At 39.4% G+C, this 19,739-nt stretch overlaps 1 protein-coding gene across 1 annotated transcript in view; it reads right to left on the reverse strand.

The window, feature by feature from the left end:
* Nucleotides 1–19,739, reverse strand: part of CDK6 (cyclin dependent kinase 6) — a 183,657-nt gene that overhangs the window by 136,048 nt on the left and 27,870 nt on the right. The window lies entirely within an intron of this gene.

Consider the following 19,739-nt stretch of genomic DNA (forward strand, 5'->3'; position numbering starts at 1 on the left):
TGGATTCTGAAATCACAAGCATTACAACTTCACAGCATGATCAAAGAGCAGTAGTTAGGTGAGGAGACGATCAGTTCTGATCAAGGCACAACTAACGTTAACAGAATACAGAAAATGATTTGATTTTGTATACATGTTCTCTGCCTCCTGCCATGTTTGCTCCCCTTTCATTCTTCTTCAAGAGGAAATAAGTCAATAGTGACTTTTTTGAGAAACAAAGAAGCTGACTGCTTTTATGCACCTATTAATTTCTTCTCACACCCCTCTAACATACACCATTACATTATTTGTCACTCAGTTTAGAATCACATTCTTCTTCTCCTCTGGTTTACAGAAACAGTATTTCTGCACTGATTAATCTTGTACATTACTAAAACCAGGCGTCAGGAAATTGAGTTTATAAAAAACTTTTAATACAAAATACAGCTGCTAAGATATTCTTCCTGTCTCATCATTCTGAACACATTACTCTCTTATTTAAATCCCTCTGCTTTCTCACCCTCTTTCACAGTATCAGGTTCAAAGTTTCTTCCCTTCATTGTCAAAGCTCTTCACAGCTCTCACCCTTCTTACTTGTTTACTCTTGTTTCTTAGGCCTGGGCTACACTAGCGGGGGGGTTCGAACTAAGATATGCAACTTCAGCTATGCTGAAGTCGAAGTATCTTAGTTTGACTTACCTGGCCGTCCTCATGGCGGCGAGTCGACTGCCGCAGCTCTCCCTTCGACTCTGCTTATTCCTCCTACTGAGATGGAGTACTAGTGTCGATTCAGGGATCAATTTATTGTGTCTAGATAAGACGCAATAAATCTATCCCCGATACACTGAACACTACCCGCCAATCCGGTGGGTAGTATAGACGTACCGTTACTGATAAGCCTCCCAGCTCCTCTAGCCAGTGATCTATGTCTGCCTGTTTCTTGCACACATTTCTGTGCCTCCTTATATGGAATTCCTTCTGTATGGTATGCCCCCCTCTAAATGATATGGAGGGTGACTGTTTTCTCTTCTGTCAAACCCTTCCTCAGGGGCTTCCTCTGCCACAATCCCATGGGGAAATTATCTAATTACTGATGGCTTTCAAATGAGATGGGGTTATCTGATACTATCTTTTTAAATTATTTTTTAAAAATTACAAGCGTTATTTTTAAAAGTATAGATTTGATTGCCTTTCTGTGTGAAACATGAAACAAAATCATTCAATATATTTATCAATTAATAGTAGATTTTTTTTCTAAAATACACGTAATTGCTATTGAGAAAAAGAATATGTAGTTTGATAGGAAACTGATGACACTATTTTGAGACTAGTGGTGAAAATTTTTTTATTTTGAGACAAAGTTAAGATTGTAGTGATAAAATATGTATTTATTTTATACTCAATATGAACAACTTGTTTATTGTACGGGCAGTGCAAGATTAATGAGGTCCTTAATTAATAATTTCCTTACTCTTAGATCCAGGACTACACTCCTGATATGCTGGTTCCACAGCAATGCCTACTGCACTAGGTCAGAGGTTCTCAAACTGGGGTGGTAGTGCACTCCCTCTAGGTCACAGAATATATTCTGGGGTGTGTGAGGAGCTTTAGCAAAAAAAATTAACTTACTGCACACATTCAGAGCTGGGTGGCACCTGCTGGCCAGATGCCCAGCTCCAAAGACATTGCTGCTGATAGAGAAGTAAGGGTGGTAATACCATACCATGCCACTCTTACTTCTACACTGCTGCTGGCGGCGGCACTGCCTTAAGCTGGGAGCCTGTGGATGGCCGGAGAGTGGGGGCTGCTGACCGAGTGCCCAGGTGGTGGGATGTAAACTACTCCAGACACAAAGAAGCGGGGCATGATCAAATAAGTTTGAGAACCACTGGACTAAGCCACAGTGCCTCTCTCCTAGTCCCTGAAGTTATGCCATCTGAAAAACATGGGTAAGAAAAATGCTTTGCACTTATTTAGTGTTTTTTCATATGTAGATCTCAAAATATTTTATAAAGGTGGTTAAGCATTATTATCTCCATTTTACAGCTGGCCTAAATTCAAAGATTTGAACCAATATGTAAGAGAGGCAATGTGCGCTACTGGATGCTCTTATGGGTCTACCACTTCAGGGTTCTGGCCCCAGCTTTAATAAATATTGCCTAAAATCTCTGGCTAGTCACTTAAACTTGGCTTCTTAGTTATTCCATTTGGAAAATGGATGTCTTAGGCCAAAGATACATTTTGATGACGAATAATTTAACACAACCAAGAGTTTCATTTCCTTTCAGTTCTGAATAGTAGTCCTGGCTTGTTCACAGATAAACACTGAAAATTCTCTCTGTGATGCCCTTTATACCCCCTAACAGTTTTAATGACAAAAAATCATGTCTCATTTTCAAATATTGGCAATTTCTTAAACTGTTATTGTGCTTGAAAACTGCCTATTGCATGAGTCAGTGTAAAATTCTGTTTCACATTTTGTAGTGTATTAGGATTTTGTTGGGGAAATCAAAGGACACAAAGAAACATCAGAGGTTTTGTAACAATTTCTCCTCCTTTTATGGTTTCAAGAAGTTCCTACTCCATTTAAGCACAATGTTCAGAAAACCTTCTAGTTGGCAATAAGACTTAAAACTAAAAATGAGCAAAAGGCTTCTTTACTGGAGTTGCAAGGAGAATCAAAATCAGCTTTATAAGGGGACCGTGGAGGTTATCCACTCTCCATAACCAAACTTAGACATGAAGAATTGACATTACTGTCTTGGTTCTACAGCTCTAATAACCCAGGCCTCCATCATTGGAGCTCAAGGGATATTGCTGGTAACAGTTCATTAAAGAAAAATCATTATGTGCTTTCTAAGCTCACTAGCCAATAGAGGGAATATATTCTCTCACAAATATATAGCGTTAAATCCTCAGCTAGTGTAAATCAATGTAACTCACCTGACGTCAATGGAACAACACCAGTTTATACCAGCTGAGGATATGGCCCTTTGCGCCCAATTCTGTTCTAACTATAGAAAATGGAAAAATACCTCTTTTGACATCCATCAGATCAGAATTGTGCCCCAAAAGACCCACAACAAAAAATCTTAATCTAAATAGGTGTTTTTTAGCAAAGTTATTAAATACAGCTAGCACATGAGTGTCCAAGGAGATTGAACTGTCTGGTAAATTTGAAGGAATAGTAACAAGTGGTTATGAATTGGAAGACGACAAAGAAACAGGGAAAAGTTAATATTTTAAATCAGGGTGATTTTTAAATGACCTACAATTTAAACATCATTTTGATTATTATTTTTTTATATTCTACTTTGTTTCCACAACAAATATGGCAGTTTTTAGATCACAGTATTTTCTGAGCCAAACTTATACGGGCTGCAGAATAGAAGCTTTGTGCAATTTTAACAGAGAGAGGCTCCGCCTCTCCATAAGAATCTTATTTTGACCTGATTAATCAAATGAATAAACATTCATCGGATGAACATAAGAACATATATTTACAGGGCTGATATTGGCTACAGTAGCAAAATCCCTGGAACAAATATTATTCTCTTTATAATTCCCTTAATTTGGCAATATAAAGAAGATGGATGCCTCTGTATAGAAAATAAGTTTTGTGAAAAGTAACTAACCATTCTGAAAAGCAAAATTCTCTGGTATTTGGCTGGAGGTTAATAATCTGTAATATATTTATATGAATCAATGTGGAATGTAGACGGACTGCCTATAACCCCAACACATGCAAACAGAGAGGAGCCAGACAGGTCTGAACATCTGAACATAAACACTGGAAAATATTTCCAACTGCATGATTACTTTGTGTTTGCTTACATTTACTTAAAAAAAATTAAAACACCTTTTTTTGCCAGGTATTTAATACATTGGCAGAACTTCCCTTTCAACCATTGAAGGGTTGTAATTCAGATTGTTTGGGTTTTTTTTTTAAACAAGATTTCACTGTATCAGATGTAGAAGCAATGTATATTACTACAAGCTTCCTTTAGAGGGAAAATCAAATACCAATATTCTGTTTCATTTTTACCAATTATATTTAATTTGATCCTGGTGTTCTAAATGCATGTTAATAGGTACTCGGCTAAGTTTAAGAACTGTAAGAATGAGGGGCAAAGCTTCTTTGTCTATTAATCACTGTATGGAGTAATAATAATGCTAATATCTTGCACTTCTAGGCCACCTTTCATCTGAGGACCTCAAAGTGCTTTACAGTTAATTAAATAAGACTAAAATCCCACCCACATCCCATCTGAAGGCAGTAAAGAGGATATAATTATTTCTGCAAACTACAAATGCTCCCTAAATAGAAAATTTTAAGCAGAGCTTGTTTAAGTCTTTGATACTATAAAAAAATTACATCTAGCATTGCCTGTGTTAATTACCACTGGATGAAGATAGCTAGCACAAGGTACACCCTCTTGCTTGATAGCTCCCCTGTTGATGAGATAACCTCAATACAAATTATACCCTTCATATTCATTGTGAGAAAAGCATCCTTATGTAATTTCATAACAGTTGCCTTCTATGGTTAGGATTAACTCTGCCATCTAAACTGTAATTCTTTCAGGCCATTTCCTGCTTATTTTTTCTATTTGACTGGTTACACAGCATCTCTGGCACAGGTTACAGCATACAGCTTTTTATTTAAAAGGTTACATTGTGTCCATAGAACTCAGTGGAGTAAATCTAGATAAATTAATACAAGATTTCCATACTGAAAACTTTGTAAACACAAACCCTGCCCTTCTATTGTACTTATAAAAGAACCCTTTTCATTATTTGCAATGCCTAAATCTAAGATCCACTACAGGAAGTCCTGCAAGTATTTAACAAGAAGTTTGGCTGGAAACGGTTGAAGCGCTGATGTGCAGATCTGAATGAGAACACTATGAAATACTAGATGCCTACTGCAGACTTGCTTTTCAATGGAGCCAACTTTTGGAATTAACAGTACCACCTAGGAAAGATTTATCAGCTATGAACACACATAGAGCTCTATTTTCAATTTTGATATTACATTATGTGCATATTTTCTGTATCACTACACAGAAGCATAGTTGTCTTTTTCTCTTTTTTTTTGCTCTGAGAATGTAGAAAATTTGAATGTATAGTTTTGCAGCTCTTCTACCACAGATTACATACACTATAGGGTGAAGGGAAACCCTCACACTCCTCTTATACCATTTACCACAAGATCCAACTTTGCAAGTGTAATCTTAATTCGTCTTTATTCTGCAACCTATACATAGGAACTGTAATTTGTCTTAAAAAGGAGAAGACCTATTTTATCATTTCAGCTGAAAACTGCTGCTTCTACTCTGGCTGGTACGAATATGGTAGCTGCTGCTGGACTTACTTTTTGCCTTCTCTGTTGTGGGTTAAGCCACGCAATGTTGGAAAAGTGTAACCAACATTTTGTCACGAGCATCAAGAACCACTGGTGATAGAGGTCAATAGACACTTCAGTCAGAATCACCTGCATGAATCTGGGGCACAGGTGAGGACACCTGTCCCTGAAAACTTTAAAATCTTTTAACACAATCAGTTCTCCTGGCTCCTGTCAGGCATATATTGAAGTACAAGTGGCAAACTACCTAAAGCATAGCTAAAGGAAGATGGAGAAACAGAATCTCATGGGAAAAGCATTTGAAGGACTATTTACATTATATATATTCCAGTAGTGCATAGGAGCCTCACTCATTGCGCTACATGCTGTACAAACACAGAACAATACGAAAAGTTCCTGCTCCAAAGACTATGCAATCTAACATCACAGAATTATTCTCATTATTTTGAAAGAATAACTCCAAGGCCACTTCATTCTTAGCTTATATATGTTAAAGAAAGAAACATGGAGCCATACCACGAGTGAGAGAAACATTTCAGAAGAGGGATGGGAGGTAAGTAGTGGTGTGTTAATAGAATGCATTTTGGAGACTTCACAAATCTGGATTAAGTCACAAACGGAAAGAGCTTTATGGTCTCAACCTAGCTCCTAAAGATATTTGTCCATATAGAAAAAACCCTCATGCAATTTACGTATGATTGGCATTGTTTGCACAGGACCACCACAAGACTTGAATACCAAGAGTATTACAATGCATGATTGAGGATTATTGACAAATATGTGTGAGGAAACCTGAATAGCTTTTGCTTTCACTACACTTAGCTCAAGCTAGTTCTATGAGTCTCTAACACCTGGTATCTAACCAAGATGAAAAAAAATATGACAGTCAGGCACCCATTGATCCCAGCTGTCAGCAGAAGCCTTAGATCGCCTCCTCTTCTGTAATATGGTAGCTAGTCCGTTTGCAAAAGCTTACTCTTAGCCAACAATAACCTCTTTGCGCCAGACAGGTATTTTAAGATGTACTTTTAAATAACCAATTTTCTTTATACCTCTGTGAGCAAAAGCTGAATTTTAATATAAGCTATGTTTTCTCTTTTTAAAAATAGAATATGATTCTGCTAACAGATATAAGAAGCGTATTGTAGTAAAGGTCCTTATGCCTGAAAAAGAGTACTATACAGCTGGACAAGAGAACTAGAGCTGTGTGCAGTGCAAAAGCCATGCTCAACAGAGCAAGCAAGCATGCGAGTGAACAGAAGTGAAGTAGAAGCATCATATTCTCATATGTTTTAGAGTCCTTTCTCCTTTCCCACTACATGCTGCTTTGTCTCAGTATTTGATGTTCACTTCCCCTAGTAAATGGTAACCAACTGCTCCATACCTTTGAATCAGTTTATATCTCAAGAGGTTCAGTATCCTTGTACAAAGGAACTAAACATACAGCGATGGGGAGAATACAAAAACAGAGGAAGGGAAGCCCCAAATGTATGGTCTCCCACGTCTCATCTTTGTCATAAATTTTTTTAAAGCACCTGAGTGACCTTAGGAGTCTATGTCCCATTTTCAAAAGTAATGTAAGCACTTAGGCCCAAACTTTTAAAGGTATTTAGGTGTTTGTGCCCTCAGCATTGCAATGCCTAACTGATTTAGGAACCTACATCTCATCTTCAATATAGGCACCTGAGGCTACATCCAACTGTCAATGGGAGTTTAGTGCCTAACTGTCTAAATCCCTTTTGAAAATGAGACATACATATTGCTGTGCTGAATGTAACCGTGCCTAAATACCTTTAAAAATTTGGGCCTTAAGACCCCAGGTCTCAATGCAAATCAAATGGACTTAAGGACCTAAGTGTCTAAGTCATTTCTGAAAATGGGACTTAGGTGCTTTTGAACATTTTACCCTTGACCCCTTTATTTTCTGCTGCTCCACCTTAAGACTTGCATTTTGGAAAAGACTGAGGTAGGAATGATCTCCTCTCTCCCCACTCATTCTTAAGAGTCTTGGAGCTCTTCCAGGTGTTGATCACAAAAGAATAGAATAACACACCATCAGATATAATAAACTGACCTATATGTGGCAGGTCCAAATGTTATACAGATTCATGTAAGTGACTGAGCAAGTTTTCAACCCTGAAGTCCTTCATTCATTAGCTGTTGTAGTGAGATCAGAAACAGCTGCTAAGCAGAAGCCACTGCATGGCGCAAGTGAGGCAGTAGAACAGGGGTAGGCAACCTATGGCACACGTGCCGAAGATGGCACGTGAGCTGATTTTCAGTGGTACTCACACTGCCCTGGCCACTGGGTATTTTAATTTAATTTTAAATGAAGCTTCTTAAACATTTTCAAAACCTTATTTACTTTACATACAACAATAGTTCAGTTATATATTATAGATTTATAGAAAGATCTTCTAAAAACATTAAAATGTATTACTGGCACACGAAACCTTAAATAAGGTTGAATAAATGAAGACTTGGCACACCACTTCCGAAAGGTTGCTGACCCCTGCAGTAGAACCTCCTATTCCTATAGCTGCACTCCAAGAGGACTTGGACAACATTCTTTCTTGCAGATCGCTTAGTGAGGGTTAAGAGAAGAATGAGGTTATTAAGATGACAAGGTGATCACTTATCTGCAAGCTGAGCTTTATGCTATAATTTTTTTCTTGCGTCTCTCCTTACTTCAAAAAATTATTTAAAAATGCTTACTTTTTACAAAAGATGTTTTTGTTCTTTAAAAGTGAGTGTTGTGTGTGTGTGTGAGAGAAACTGGTGCTCTTGAAAGTGAAGTAAATAGCACTGGCTAAAGTCTGATAAAGTGCAGGCAGACGAGGCAAGCTTTCAACACACAACTCTGCCTTCAGTCCTGACCTGCAAAACCCCTCTTCTGGGCCTCTCTTGAGCAAAGACTGCCCACGGTGCCAAATTGCACGGTGGTTTTATGTTGTAGACAAATGTCTGGTAGGGACTAAGATGAAACCACCAAACTAATTTTCACTTGCAACATATGCCAAGATTTGTGCCCAAGAGATGAAAAGGCTAGTGCATTAATTCACTATGCCAACCAGTCCCATAAATACCTTTAGCTGTTAGAGTTTAACTCCACAGAAAGTGTTTGACAAGATGGTCTCTTCACCTCTCTTGTTTATTGCACAATGCTGTCTTTTCTAGACCTGCTGCTGCTTGTTCACCTTCCCAGAGGATTGTTTCTAAGGGCCCAACAGAAGAGATGAGTCTTGTAGGACCTCAAGATTGCAAACAGTTGTCATAATAGGCCAGGCCCTCAATTTAAGGAGTCATTATAGCATTTATACGTTCTTCAGAATACAGGCCTCCTTTGCCAGCCAGTTATCAACTTCATCTCATCTGGAATTATTTTAAGACAAATGGTTTTTATTCAGGACCCACTCAATCATACATTGAATTAGCAAGAATATCACCAAGGTCTGAGGAAAACAATATATGGAGGTTGGTATCATCAGCTGGCTGATGTTACTGTAACTCATAGCACCTCACACTCTCCAGTAGTGGCTTCAGATACATATTAACATGGGGGTGACAAGACTGACCCTTGTGGATTACCATAACTAATACGCCAGAATCTCTCTGAAAGGAAGCAGAGTTGCTTTCAAGCGACTCCATCACCCCGCCAGGTCCCACAGTCAGTAGTATAACATGACCATCAGCTGGAAAGTCACAGACAGATTCAGTAATATCAGCTATGGATGTCTGACCTCTCTCTATTGCTCTGAGGAGACTCATCCAAGCAGATAAATGCTGTTTCACTGTTATGCAATAACAATACTGACAGCATTCACGAGGCCCCGGTTCAGCACATAAAGTAAAGAGGCTCTGATTCACCGGTAATGTATGTGCCTCTTTTATGAAATGTTTTCAATTTTTAAGAGTACTTTCCTCAGGGAAAGTTACATTCCTTTTTACATGTTTTCTATCCTTTGAGTTTCTTGATATATAAATAAAACTTTATGTCTGAATACTGATTATGTTTAATTCAAATGAAAGGAACTCAGAGATTACCCTTGAATCCCAGTTATGCCTAGCGTAATGAAGGACAAAATAAAGACCAGTCTTTATTCATTTATGATCCACAATCAAGCAGTTGTGCTACAAATTCCAAACTTCACTTTACATTTTATATTCAGCCAAAAACTGCAATATATAAGCTGTTTATCTCACTTCTGTACAAAAAGTATGAAGACAGATATAAATCAGGTCTTCATGAAGTTTGATAAGTTTAAATATTTTGGAGATTGATAATTATTACATATTCTCCAGTTGATCAAAATAGTGAGCCAAAAAAACCCCAACAACCTCCACTTGATATAGACTGTAGTCCTAGTATAAATCAAATGGAGTGCCCCAAGACTCGGTCCTGAGGCCAGTTTTGTTCAGTATTTTCATTAATGATCTGAAGCATGGTGTGGGATGCACCCCCAGCAAGTTTGCAGATGACACTAAACTGGGAGGAGCAGTAGATACGCTGGAGGATAGAGATAGGATACAGAGGAACCTAGACAAATTGGAGGATTGGGCCAAAAGAAATCTGATGAGGTTCAACAAGGACAAGTGCAGGGTCCTGCACTTAGGACGGAAGAATCACATGCACTGCTACAGACTAGAGATCTAATGGCTAGGCAGCAGTTCTCCAAAAAAGGACCTAAAGGTTACAGTGGACGAGAAGCTGGATATGAGTCAACAGTGTGCCCTTGTTGCCAAGAAGGCTAACGGCATTTTGGGCTGTATAAGTAGGGGCATTGCCAGCAGATTGAGGGATGTGATCATTCCCCTCTATTCAACATTGGTGAAGCCTCATCTGGAGTACTGTGTCCAGTTTTGGGCCCCACACTACAAGAAGGATGTGGAAAAATTGGAAAGAGTCCAGTGGAGAGCAACAAAAATGATTAGGGGGCTGGAGCACATGACTTATGAGGAGAGACTGAGGGAACTGGATTGTTTAGTTTGCAGAAGAGAAGAATGAGGGGGGATTTGATAGCTGCTTTCAACTACCTGAAAGGGGGTTCCAAAGAGGATGGATCTAGACTGTTATCAGTGGTACCAGATGACAGAACAAGGAGTAATGGTCTCAAGTTGCAGTGGGGGAAGTTTAGGTTGGCTATTAGGAAAAACTTTTTCACTAGGAGGGTGGTAAAGCACTGGAATGGGTTACCTAGAGAGGTGGTGAAATCTCCTTCCTTTTTTTTTTTTTTTAAGGTCAGGCTTGACAAAGCCCTGGCTGGGATGATTTGGTTGGGGATTGGTCCTGCTTTCAGCAGGTGAGTGGACTAGATGACCTCCTGAGGTCCCTTCCAACCCTGATATTCTATGATTCTATGAAATAACCATGCTTAGTAATTTGTGCAACATTATATATAATATTTTGCATGCAAGAGTGTTTTGAATTACAAGTCCAGTCCTTGAGAAGCAGATAAAACCACCTTACATCTGTTACAACTTTGCTGGAACTTTTTTTTAATTTTCAAGTCTTTCTAAAGTATATTGGGTGCTAAGCTCTTTGAATTTTTCAGAAAGAAAAGGAGAGAGAGACTGAAGAAAAGGGGAACTGGAAATACAGACAAAGCAAGAGAAAAATGCTTATATCAAATGGAAAAAGGGAGAGAAGCGAGCAGGAAAAAGAAGGTAAAATAAGAACAAGAAAGATGCAAGTTTAATTATAAAATATATATATTAAATAAAGAATTGACAACATATTACAATTAAATACACGGAGGCTGCTATTTTATTTCTTTAAAATGAATAGGAAGCGGCTTCAGGGTATTTGGCAAATTGCATATTTTATAGCCTGACTTACATCTCAACAATTCCACTCCCTTCCCCAACCCCCATCCTACCTTTTGAATAACTAATTTTGCAACAACAGGTACACTAGGCCTGATCCAACTCCCACTGAAGTCAACAGCAGACTATCCACTGATTTTAATTAGAGCTAAATTGGGATTATTAGCCTAGACCCCAACTCAGCAAAACACCTGAACAGGTCTTAAGAGGTTTGTTGAATCATTGCTCTAAGTGGTTGAGAGTAAGAAACAAAGATATACAATACCTGACTGCTAATTAATTTGATGGAAATATCTAGTAGTAATGACATTAAATCAGATGAAGTGTCCAGAAAAAATCCAACTTGGCAAATTTAGGTTATGCCTGACAACTTAGTTTAGTATAAATTTTTTAGATTTTGTAACAAGGAATTGTTTTTACAAAACAAAATAGGAATGGAATTGTCATAATTTCCTTAAAAATTCAAATTTTATAGAAGCATTGTTCTGCAGTGTTGTGAACCCAATTACAAAAGCAATGCGACAGTACTGGAGTATTACAAAAGGAGACAGTCTAGAAACAAAAGATTATTAATCAGTCCAGTTTCATTTTCCAGGACAGATATGCAAAAAATAAACAGCATCAACACTGGTCAAAAAAAGTAGTAAACGGAAAAGCAAATTCAATGAGACAACTAAGGAAATTTGTTGTTATGATTTTTATTGTGACAGTGCCCCTTTAAATAATCTTTTATTTATTTGGAAGAGATCAATTACTATGTCAAAAAAACATTAAAAACTAATACAAACACTGCATGGTTTATTGTCATCTCAATTCTCTATGTTTCTGGTTTTATTATTACTTATCATTTGTTAAACACAATGTTCTCAGCACTCCAGAGGACATTGGAGTAGACCAGGGATAGGCAACCTATGGCATGCGTGCCAAAGGCAGCATGTGAGCTGATTTTCAGTGGTGCTCACACTGCCCGGGTGCTGGCCACCGGTTCGGGGGGCTCTGCATTTTAATTTAATTTTAAATGAAGCTTCTTAAATATTTTCAAAACCTTATTTACTTCACATACAACACTAGTTTAGTTATATATTATAGACTTACAGAAAGAGAACTTCTAACAATGTTAAAATGTATTACTAGCACACGAAACGTTAAATTAGAGTGAATAAATGAAGAATCAGCGCACCACTTCTGAAAGGTTGCCAATCTCTGGAGTAGACACAGCCCTCACCCTAAGCAGTTTAGAGCCCACATAAATGGACAACACAAAACCTGCTGGGAAATCCCATGGATGTTTCTACTTGCATTAACAAACAAACAGATGCTGTTACAGCATATTAACTGACATGCACAGAAAAGTGAATTTTGAAGTGGAATTTGAAATAAAAGAGGATAGAGGGAGAGAGTTCCTGGCATAAAGCTTGGTCTTACAACATCCACTAACTCCAACCTGGCAAAATATTTAAGCATATGCTCAATTTTAAGCATGTGAGTAATGCCATTGATTTCAAAGGGACAGTGCATTGTTTATATGCTTGAGTGCTGTGCTGGACTGGAGCTGGATTGCTCAGAACACTGCAGAATTGAGCATATAGAGGTGAACGTGGAGGACAACATGAAATCAAAAACGAGAAGAGAAGATTCACTGGCTGAGCACAAGAGATGAAGGGATAAAAGTAAGAAATGAGAGAAGGGATTTCACCTCCCTCCTCTTTGTAAGTCACTATGTGATAAATTGTTCATGATATGGACAGCTAGTGCAAGGACCTCCACACCATTTAAACCCACATAGAGGCTGTAGGGGGAAACTGTGTACTTTGCATGCCGTGTAGAAAGGGTCTACATGCAGGCACAACATAGTCTCACATTAAGGGTAGGCCAAGGGAAGGCCCACAGGATCTGTATCTACACAGATGATATGACTTCAACCCCTGGTGTAATGAGTATTGAGGGCTTGTGGCTGCTATTCCATAGGCTAGAAGTTGGGGGCAAACCCCTGGTTGTTGAAGGGGACGTGCATTTCACCATTCCAACCCCTGTGTGTTTCACTTGCCCAGATCCCAGTTGCTCTGGCTTTAGGAATAGGCAGTAACTTTCACCCTATCAGTAAGGTTTTGGCCATTATAGCTCACTCTGTCTTGGAGTCATTGCACTCAATATGCAACAGCAGTCAAAAAAGGTAACAGAATATTAGGAACCATTAGGAAAGGGATAGATAATAAGACAGAAAATATAATGCCACTGTATAAATCTATGGTATGCCCGCACCTTGAATACTGTGTGCAGTTCTGGTTGCCCCATCTCAAAAAATATACATTAGAATTGGAAAAAGCACAGGGAAAGCAACCAAAATGAATGGGGGATTGGAACAGATTCCATAGGCAGCGAAACTAAAAAGACTAGGACTGTTCAGCTTAGAAAAGAGATGACTAAGGAGGAATATGATAGAGGTCTATAAAATAATCAATGGTGTGGAGAAAGTTAATAAGGAAGTGTTATTTACCCCTTCACATAACACAAGAATCAGGAGTCACCCAATAAAGTTAACAGTCAGCAGGTTTAAAACAAACATAAGGAAGTACTTCTTCACACAATGCACAGTCAACCTGTCAAACTTCTTGTCAGGGCATGTTGTGAAGGCCAAAAGTATAACTGGGCTCAAAAAAGAATTGATAAGTTCATGAAGGATACGTCCATCAATGGTTATTAGCCAAGATGGTCAGCGACACAACCCCATGCTATGGGTGTCCCTAAACTGCCAACTTCCAGAAGCTGGCACTAGATGACAGGGGATGGATCACTAAAAACTGCCCTGTTCTGTTCATTCTGTCTGAAGCATCCGGCACTGGCCACTGTCAGAAGACTATTTCCCCACATTAAGTTCTCTTCACACCTTCTATGGATCATCTCGATTATCACTTCAAAGGTTTTTTTTCTCCTGCTGATGATAGCTCATCTCAATTGATTGGACTCTTACAGTTGGTATGCGTACTTCCCCCTTTTCATGTTCTCTGTATATATAAGGCCTGGTCTACACTACGCGTTTAAACTGATTTTAGCAACATTAAACCGATTTAACGCTGTACCCGTCCACACTAAGAGGCCCTTTATATCGATATAAAGGGCTCTTTAAATCGGTTTCTGTACTCCTTCCCGACGAGAGGAGTAAAGCTAAAATCGGTATTACCATATCGGATTAGGGTTAGTGTGGCCGCAAATCGATGGTATTGGCCTCTGGGTGGTATCCCACAGTGCACCACTGTGACTGCTCTGGACAGCAATCTCAGCTCGGATGCAGTGGCCAGGTAAACAGGAAAAGCCCCGCGAAATTTTGATTTTCATTTCCTGTTTGTCCAGCGTGGAGCTCTGATCAGCACAGGTGGCAATGCAGTCCCAAATCCAAAGAGAGCTCCAACATGGACCGTACGGGAGATACTGAATCTGATCGCTGTATGGGGAGACAAATCTGTTCTATCAAAGCTCTGTTACAGAAGACGAAATGCCAAAGCATTTGAAAAAGAAAATCTACAGGCTACACAGTGCTGCGTGACAAGCGTAACGGGAAGCCAGAGACTCAAATGGACGCTCATGGAGGGAGGGAGGCGGTACTGAGGACTCCAGCTATCCCACAGTCCTCAGCAGTCTCTGAAAAGTATTTGCATTCTTGGCTGAGCTCCCAATGCCTGTAGGTTCAAACACATTGTCCGGCGTGGTTCAGGGAATAGCTCGTCAATTTACTCCCCCCCCCCCCACATGAAAGAAAAGGGAAAGAAATCGTTTCTTGACTTCTTTCAATGTCACCCTATGTCTACTGAATGCTGCTGGTAGACGCGATGCTGCAGCAGTGAAGAGAAGTATCCGCTCCTCTCCCCTCCCTGGTGGCAGACGGTGCAGTAGGACTGGTAACTGTCCTTCTTATCAACCCGTGAGTGCTCCTGGCTGGCTTCAGGTGAGGCTGGCCGGGGGCGCTGAGCTTCAATCAGCCCCCTCCCTTTCATGTGAAAAGAAAAGATTCTGTACTGCCTGGACTATCATAGCAGTGGGATGCTGGGCTCCTCTCCCCCACACTGCTTAATGTCCTGCCTGGACTATCAGCACCGGGAGGCTGCCTCTCCCTCATTGTATGTCACTAAAAACTCAGTGTTTCTTATTCCTGCATTCTTTATTACTTCATGACACAAATGGGGGGGACACTGCCACGGTAGCCCAGGAAGGTTGGGGGAGAAGGGACGCAACGGGTGGGGTTGTTGCAGGGGCACCCCCCGTGAATGGCATGTAGCTCATCATTTCTGCAGGATCTGACACAGAGCAGCTGTATTCTCTGATACACTGCTTCTCTAGTACATTTGCCCCATATTCTAGGCAGGACTGACTCTATTTTTAGAAACCATAAAGGAGGGATTGACTCAGGGAGTCATTCCCAGTTTTGCTTTTGCGCCCCCGGCTGATCTCAGCCAGGGGCACCCATGATAGCAGCAAACAGCACAGAAGGACAGATAACCATCATCTCATTGCCAAATTACACTGGCAGCAGATGGTACAGAACAACTGGTAACCATCTCTGCTATCATGCAAAAGCAAATGAATGCTGCTGTGTAGCGCTGGAGTATCGCCTCTGTCCGCGGCATCCAGTACACATACGGTGACTGTAAAAAAAAAAAGCTGAACGGGCTCCATGGTTGCCGTGCTATGGCATCTGCCAGGGCAATCCAGGGAAAAAGGGTGCGAAATGATTGTCTGCCATTGCTTTCCCGGAGGAAGGAATGACTGACGACAATTACTCAGAACCACCCGCGACAATGATTTTTGCCCCATCAGCCACTGGGCTCTCAACCCAGAATTCTAAGGGGCGGGGGAGACTGCGGAAACTATGGGATAGCTATGGAATAGCTACCCACAGTGCAACACTCTGGAAATCGATGCTAGCCTCGGACCATGGACGCACACTGCCGAATTAATGTGCTTAGTGTGGCAGCGTGCACTCAACTTTATACAATCTGTTTTATAAAACCGGTTTATGTAAAATTGGAATAATCCCGTAGTGTAGACGTACCCTAAATAACTTCTGTCTGTGTGTTCCATTCTATGCATCCAAAGAAGTGAGCTGTAGCCCACGAAAGCTTATGCTGAAATAAATTTGTTAGTCTCTAAGGTGCCACAAGTACTCTTGTTCTTCTTGCGGATACAGACTAACACGGCTGCTTCTCTGAAACCTGTCAAAAGACAGGACACTAGGCTAGATGGACCATTGGTCTGACCCAGTATGGCCATTCTTATGTTCTTAAGGTCCTGATCCTGCATTCCTTACTCAGGCAGTGGGATTTTTGCTTGATTAAGGACTGAACGTTTGGGCCCTGTATGTAGGTTCCCTGAGCCCCTTTTTATTTGTCAATGTCCTTAGTTCTAAATGTAATCTCTCTTCTCTAACCTTTCCACTGGATTCCACTGATTTTATGAATGAAAATTAATTTCTGAATACAACGATTTGAGATGTTCCTGTTTTGTTGCCATTAGTCCATCATAATACAAATGGGTTCCTTTATGTTCCTAAATAAATATCAAACTGTAAAAAATTGCTTAGTTGCTCTTTACAAGAAAGGCAAAGAAAACAGCAATTAAAATGAACAGTTCTTGTTATCTTGCAAATTAGAACAGTAATTTATTTCCAGTAATTTAAACAGCATTTTAATGGCTTCCAAATCTGCATGAGGAATTTGTTTTAGAGATACACTGGACATAAGGGTGTTGTATCTGATCTATTTTCAGGAAATCTTAAGCAGTACATCTACCTGTTTCCAGCACAAGTCTAGGGGCTAGGTGGCAATACATCTGCTATGCCAGATAATAGACAAAACAAACAATTAACACGTGTCCTATATTTTCTCTCTTAATTTTTACAAATGTCAGTTTTGTGAGAAGCTAAAATGCAGTAAAATGGAGAGGGGGCTTATCCTACCACTCTGGTGGTTCAGGTCGCACAAGATGTGGGGGAAAGAGACTTAACTGAAGAAAGGGAAGAGAAGAACTGTAGGTGTAAAACCCGCAGAGATGAGCAATTCTTGCCATATATATCTTATACCTCTGTGACTGGCATCTTCTACCCACAAATTATCACCATTACCTGATCTATTTTTGAAAAGCCTATATGCTGTGCTGTGAACCAATGCTAGTGTGTTATGAAGGAGTCACCCCACTACCAGTGAAATCAATGGAAACTCTCATTGGCTTCAGTGGGGATTGACGCAGACCTTACATTATTTAATTAACAATAGACACTAGATATTTTCTGTGGGAAAAGTGTATTGGTCCAGACTCACAACCAAAAAAATAGTCAAACAATCATCCTGAACACAATGTACAGGATAGTGTGGCATCCTCTAGTGCCATTTTATTCTTGTGACATAACTCCTAGCGGTTATTTCACCAGCTGCCCCAGGGTGACTACAATTGCACAGTTATTCACAAGGGCCCAGAGTTAATGGGGAATTCTCATCCAAGTAAGACAACAAGGATTTGGACATGGGTTTGGAAAGGAGGCCAATTATTCGTATTTAAACATTGTGATACTTTCAGTAATATAAATTTCCAAGAAAAACTACATTAAGATGGAGCTATAGTTAGGTACATTTCAGTAATTTAAGGGTAAATAGCATTACAGGGCTGTTGTACTTGTCCAAAACTAAGCACCATAAACAACAGAAGTTCAAAGTTAAGGTTATACTTAAAAGAAATCCAAGCACATTAAAGCATGGAAATGCACAGTTAAGCCACCCAATCAAACATAACTAAGCCCTGTACTGACACTTGTGACAGAGCCTTTGTGCTGCTACCCACCTCTCTACTATCTGAACACTTTCTATGGAAAGTCAACAGCCACAGCAAAGTGCTTAGTGCATTTCATTACTTTTCCTCTCATGAGGGCATGGGGAAAGAGAGAGACAGACCAAGAATGCAACAGATACTGCAACCACTCCTCACCCTGTTGCCGATTCCCATATAACAGGATCAATCCTGCAAATGCTCCATGTATTAAGGGCCTGATCCAAAGATCAATGAAGTTAATGGAAGTCTCTTTCATCAAAGTCAGCAGACTCTGGATCAGGCCCAGAATTATCATTTATTTCAATAGGAGTGTCACCTGTGATGGACTCACAGGATTAGGCCTTATACTAAAGGCCTTATACTAAAGACAAGGAATGAATGGAACTAATAAAACTTCATTAGAAACATGTCTGACTTACTAGATTCAGTCCAGAGGAAATCACCCGTAAGTATTCAATAGGTGAAAAGGGTTCCTTAGTTCCCTTGCAGTGCAAATTCGTTACAATTTTTGTCAGAATTTTAGACACTGTATCTTAAGATGCTGCGAAGCTTCCATTTAAAAAAAAAAAAGGTTTTTTGCCTACCCAGATTTTGCATTCCACTCTGTCCATTCACAGTTGTTTACACATAGTCAAGCAAGCTCTCTGGCCTTCACATGTTTCTCTTCTAATGAGCTGTTTTGTTTAAAGAATCTCAAAGCACATGTATGGACAGAAGATAACTAAAAATATATATCTCCTACCATAATATTCTCATAATATTCCTCTTTTCCATAGCTAGTAGTTTAATAAACTTGTTTTTTCCTTTTCCATCCAGTTTTCATCATTTCATAATTAGCGCATTCTCTAGCTTGTACTACTTTTAAAGTATTTCCTTCACTCTCTTGCATATACATAAAAGAAAAACTATTACACATTATTTACAGGTTTGCCAATGAAAATGGAGAGCTAGTAACTTTTTGATCTAACTATAAATTTTATTTGGCTATCTTTTACTACATTTGGTGCAAAGGCAATTGCTTTCTTTAGGGGCTTCTTTTAAGAGTATGGGATTAAGTTTAGTTTTTAATGCACAGGATATTTTTGGAGTATGTTCATTGTTTTGAAAATGTACAGGGGGTACCATTGCATCCAAAAAAACAGCAGAAGTATATTTTCATGATATTTTGCAAATGTATGTCATTCAAATTTCTCAAAACATTGTACAAACAATAACAAAATCTTACAAAATCCAGGTTCATTAGCTATAGCATTAGAACCATTTTACAATAAGACAAATAGAAACAGAGAGAGGTGACGTGAATTACCCAAGGTCATATAGCAAATCAGTGTCAAAGATGGGAACAGAGTATAGGTGTGGAGTCCTGGGATCTAACTACTTCCAATACTTAACTTTCTTTTTCATAGTCTTTTGAAAAACAACTGCTTAAGAGCAGAAGTGAAATAAAATTATGGGTGTAAATTTTAACACTTATGAGTTTGCAAGTGTTTAAAGTGACTTATAGTTGTTTGCATTTACAAAGTGCAGTTGCACATATGGATGGATGGATGCAAGTGAACGCTGGGTATAGACTTGACTGAAAATTTGGTCCATAAATGTTCAGGATTAATGCTCCCTTAAAACAGTCTGTTTGGGATGAATTTATAACAATATCCAAAACATGCTTTATTTCCCCCCAAATGCTCACCCCCATCTGGAAATGAGAACACCCTCTCAGAAACTTCAGCTGGCTTTATGTCTACTATGGACACTAGTA

Source organism: Gopherus evgoodei, chromosome 2, assembly GCF_007399415.2.
Source record: "Gopherus evgoodei ecotype Sinaloan lineage chromosome 2, rGopEvg1_v1.p, whole genome shotgun sequence".
Lineage (NCBI taxonomy): Eukaryota > Metazoa > Chordata > Testudines > Testudinidae > Gopherus > Gopherus evgoodei.